A 5,807-nucleotide genomic window follows, 5' to 3' on the forward strand; every position below is an offset into this window, starting at 1 on the left:
CGATCGAGCACTTCATGCAAAATCTCCTCGATTGACTCCTTAAACTTCCCGATCAATCAATCTTGAGTATATAAAGCATTCGATCGAGTAGTTAACTATTCGATCGAGCTAATTAGGAACGCTAGACTTTGAAACACTTCCCGAATCCAGCTCACGCGTCTTCCAAGTGTTAGATTTCCAAACTCCGGCTCCTCATTCTCCATACATGCATGCAAATGGGACGGATTTAGGCTCGATTTAGCTCCTCTTTGGTCAATTCCTGCAAATTACATAAAACGAACCAAAGTAGAACATTCGGGCGTATTTGTAGCTAGATGCTACATAAAAAGTACAGAAATGCGTGTGAAAATGAGGTAAAAACCTTATATAAAAGACACGCATCAAATCCAATGACAAAACTTGGGGGGTAAGCCATAGAGGGGTAACATAACTTTCAGAAAATTCCAACTAACAGTGTCAAAAGCTTTTTTAATATCAACTTTAACCACACACCTAATAGTTTTATATTTCCTGCTATATCCTCTAACCATCTTATTAGCAAGCATTATGTTATCAAAGATGGATCTGCCAGAGATAAAAGCAGCCTGCTCATCCCCAACAATAAGAGGCATTACCTTCTTAAGCCTATTAGTGAGAATTTTACTAATAGTCTTATAGATGGTAGAGCAACAGGAGATGGGCCTATAGTCTAAGACAGTAGAAGGAGAGTTACCCTTAGGGATAAGTGAAATGAGGGTAGAGTTAACCTCCTTAAGAAGCTTCCTAGTTCTGAAAAAATCCTGAACAACAGCAACAAACCCTACTTGTATGACATCCCAAGCCCCCCTAAAAAACCCAGAAGTGTAACCATCAGGTCCCGGACTTTTGTTGGGATAAATGGAGAAAAGAGCATCCTTGATCTCAGCAGAAGTAACTGGAGCCAGTAGAGGGAGACCATCCTCAATAGTTAAGCATTTCCCATTTTGCATAATAGTGGTATCAAAATCATTGACAGCTGCATCAGTCCCCAGTATCCCCTCATAGTAATTCAAGAAAGCTTTAGCAATGTCTTTCTGATTAGTATAAACAACTCCCTGAGCATCAATCACCTTACTAATATTATTATTATTATTATTATTATTATTATTATTATTATTATTATTATTATTATTATTATTATTATTATTATTATTATTAATTTTTTTTTTGCAAGAAATTATAGTCCATTTTATTCATCCATCATGGGCAAATAAAGAGGACAAGGATTTCATACAAAAACAATAACCCCTAAGGCATAAGGCCAAACTCAAGAGAGATTTAGCCTATAGACAGCCTTATCATAGTCTTTAGTAGGAACTTTCCCTAAGATACGACTACTAACAGTGTGCCTGATTATGTGAGTAAGTTGAGCAGCAGTTTTTTCAATTCTCAGGAAGATCCTAGCATTCCTTTCAGCCCAGATGTGATAGCAGACAGCTCCAATGCAGCAGCGGAACCAGCCATTCTTCCAGTGTCTAATATGTTTCTTTCCTATGCACCATAGAAGCTCTGTTGCTGGGTCAAAAGTCCTGTGTGGCAAGCCAAGCCAGGTGATGATACTAGCCTAAATATGTTTAGAGAAAGAGCATTGAGAGAAAATATGGCTATGAGTTTCCTGATCCTGCTTACACAGAATGTACCTATTTGCTAGGGAGAAGCCTCTAGCTGCAATTTTATCCACAGTGGCCAATTTTCCTTGGATGGCTAAAGATGTAAGCAACCTATGACTGGGGATAAGGAATTGACTGTTGAAAGCAGGCGCCTAAGGGAGAGCAGGTGCTTGAATCCTAAACCAGTCATAGGCATCTTTAAAATGAAATTTACCATTTCTAACCCAGGAATTGAGTAAGGCATTAGCAACGAAGCAATGCCGATCTGTCAAGTATTTCCTCCTTTACAGTAAGAATGCCCCTAAAACTTTCAGAGTGATGGGGTTTGCTATGAGTGTCCCAAATGGAATCATTTACCACATTATAGGCTGTATTCCAACAGCACCAAAGACCATTATTATTATTATTTTTTTTTATTATTATTATTTTTTATTATTATTATTATTATTATTATTATTATTATATTATTATTATTATTTTTTTTTTTATTTTTTTTTTATTATTTTTTTTTTTATTATTATTATTATTATTATTATTATTATTGTTATTATTATTATTATTACTACTAATATTATTATTGCTATTATTATTAATATTATTATTATTATTATTATTATTATTAATATTATTATTATTAGTAGTATTAGTATTAGTATTAGTATTAGTACTATTACTCGAGAATTCCGAGCACAAGGCCCAAGGCACACATGGTCTATCACCACTTCCTGACTCACTTATTATTTATTATTAATTACTGTCTTATTTGCAATTATTAATATAAATACCTTTTAATTAATTATTCGAATTACATAAATTATACTTATAAATACTTATCATATTTCAGGGTATTACAGGTACGGTATCGGTTTTGACTCTATTTAGTGTCATTGCGACCTCGTCGTAGTGCATAAAACACTATAGGTATTTTGAAATGTTTTGAAAATGTTTTCTTTTTTCGAAATCGTTTTTTGAGTTTTTCGACGCGTAGTTATATAAACTGTCGATCAAATATAGCGATTCCTAAGCATGTTGTAGTCCGATAATCATCGGGTGTTTGTTAGGGATTCGGCAGATACCGGGTATCTACACTTAGCAGTGGGGCCATTGTGACCCGTTTGACTCAGCGTTGGACCAACTTTGAAGTCCCGGCTAAGTTGACTTCCGCCCTGTTTGAGACCACGCCTACCATAGATGAGACTTACTTATGCCATGTGAAGTGGTTGAGGAGGTTGGACAATGAATCCCCGGCATGGAGAGTGAAGGGAACTAGGTGGATGAGATTGCCGGATGCTGAGAACCTACTAGTGATCAACCACTTGCGGGAGTATGACCCAGGAAGTGGGGAACCCGAGCCCCAGATCTGCCTTATCTCCACTGAGATCCTTCTAGACTTACCTGAGCCGATCATAGCTTCTACTAAGATGTCCCGACCCCTCGTGAGCACCGTGGAGTAAGGATGACTAGAGAGGTGGAGACCAAGCCTCCTTACACCCCACAGAGCTTCTACCCACACCAGTACCCCTCCTACCCTACAGTCCACGACCCTGGGATGCAGGTTAGTGAACTCATTGAGAGGATATCTACCACCTTAGTGCTGAGGAATCTGCATGAGATGGCGCATCTGTAGAATATGTGGACCAGTCTTGCTCAGCCTGTGTGGTGGAGGGGAGTAGAAGATTATAGCGGGGTGTTTCATATTTATGGCATGGACATCACTACATGGATAGATCCGGTGAGCTATGAGTATGGCTGTCTCGCCGGACCGTCAGGAGCCAACTACGGTAGCCAGCTTGGTGAGGCAAGGAGCTGGGTTGGTGGTGACGACGCAGCTGGAGCATATCAGGGAGCGGGGACTTCAGGCACAGGCGGTGGAGAGAACATGGATGAGGATGTGGGTGTCGACCCTTGAGCTCCGTTTATATGTTGTTTGATTTGTTGGGCATTTGTTGCAGATTTCTTATTGTTCTTTGATATTTGCATTTATTCGAATGTCTGTAATTTTATATCTTGTTGAGGGGTCAGGTTTCTTTAGATATCTAGGATCTATTATTCATAAAGATGGGGAGTTAGACGGAGATGTAGCTCACAGAATTAAAGCGGGATGGTTGAAATGGAAAAGTGCTACAAGGTTTTTATGTGATAAAGATATGCCCCAAAGATTGAAGGGAAAATTTTATCACACGGCGATTAGGCATGCCTTACTTTACGGCTCCGAGGGTTGGGCAGTGAAACACTGTCACATTACAATGATCAATGTGGTGGAGATGCGTATGTTGAGGTGGATATGCGGTCATACAAAGAAAGATCAATTAAGGAATGAGGTGATTATGGAAAAGTGAAAGTGGCGCCAATAGAGGACAAGATAATGGAAAATAGACTAAGATGGTTTGGCCATGTGAGAAGGAGAACTAGGGACGCACCACTTAGAAGGCTGGAGACTTGGGGAACAGAAAAGGTTGCTAGGGGTAGAAGGAGACCAAAACAGACATGGTTGAGAGTGATAGAGCACGATATGAGATTTCTCGGGCTTGATGAGGGAATGATGACGGAGAGGGCACAATGGAGGGAAATGATACATGTGGATTTTTAGTATTTGACGTAATTTAAAATATTTAATGTTTTTATTTATTTGTTTTTTTTTCCGGATTTTATTACACCTTTTTTACTTAGTTCACTTTTAATACTTGGTTCACTTTTGAGGTATTCCGGACTCTTAAGTTTTATTTCGCTTTTCAAAATCTTTTTAATCTTTATTCTCGATTTAAAGTCAAGTTTTAATAAAAGAAATCCGGACTCCGATTTTAAACCTTATAAGTTAACCTGGCTTTTGTATTATGTTTCACTCCCCTTTTATTTTTCACTTATTATTTTATCTATTTTTTTTCGCTTTTTGAGGTTTGTGTTCACCCAGGGATGGTTCTAAAGGATGATTCATGTCATCCGACCCCAAATCATTGTAGGATTAAGGCTCTGATGTTGTTGTTGTTGTTGTTGTTGTTGTTGTTGTTGACTTTAATCGGGCCATAAGGCCAATACTTTACTTTTCTATGTTGCTTTTTAGTTAAGACTTGATTTCTTGTGTTGGTCGATGGTTGAACATTGTATTGTAGGAAGATGTTTGCGGTTTCATGGTGTTAGTCATTGAAAAATTGAGTTCTGTCTCAAAGAACTCGACCGAGTATTGGAAACTCGATCGAGTACCGCGTACTCGGCCGAGTTTCGCTGGTTCTCGACCAAGTACCCTGGGCATGAGTTATGCTTTGAATCATAGATCGTTGCTTGGTTGAATGAGTTGCTAATTTCAGTATACGTGTCATGATGAGGTTTATTGGTATCAAGGCATTGGTGATATGGTATTCGTGTGACGAATTTTGTGATGGTCCAATGATTAGGTTTGGAATTGAGACGAAATGAAGTGAGAATGGTAACAACATAGTAATCATATGGTACTAGTTGGTATTGTGAATTGCATACTTCTTTTCTAAGATCTGTGATTTCAAGTCATTTTATTTCCACTTTATACAAGTATGGTTGTATTACATCTATTTGTGCATGCTCCTAATTGTTAGAAAAGGTGATAATTGCTTTCGTTAATCGTTGTGTTCCAACATATATATATCTTACTTGTACAAGTTGTGAGTGAACTTTGGGGATGAAGTTCCTTTTAGAGGGGTAGATAACATCGAGGCAGGGAACTTGCACAACTTCGTAAAAACTTCTTTAAAATGGTTGCTTTTTAATTCTGTAAACTATTGTTCTAATAAATTTTAATCGTTGCTATTTGAACTATTTTAATTTCATCAGCTTTATTTTCTAAACGATTAAGTGGAAGGGCATGGTAGTAATGTAGTTGTTTGGGTAACTGCTAATTGTACTTTTGGCAAGCAGTGGTTGTCTGGTCATTATAATCATGTCACGGTAATTTTGTGGTGTTAGCATGTAATGATAATAACTTTGTAGTTATACGTTGGCATTACTTGGTAATTGCATGAGTACTACCTGATCTTTCATGTGCCTTGTGGCGTTACAATTGGAGTGTGGGACGAACTTCGTGGACGAAGTTCCTTATAAGGGGGGAAGACTATAATACACGCCCTGTTAGGGACCCGTTGACTGACCTGTTTACCATGGAAGGCCCTTAGTAAGGGAGACAAAGGGAGACTACGTTGTCCTCAAAAC

The sequence above is a fragment of the Silene latifolia genome, chromosome Y, assembly GCF_048544455.1.
Source record: "Silene latifolia isolate original U9 population chromosome Y, ASM4854445v1, whole genome shotgun sequence".
Classification (NCBI taxonomy): Eukaryota; Viridiplantae; Streptophyta; class Magnoliopsida; order Caryophyllales; family Caryophyllaceae; genus Silene; species Silene latifolia.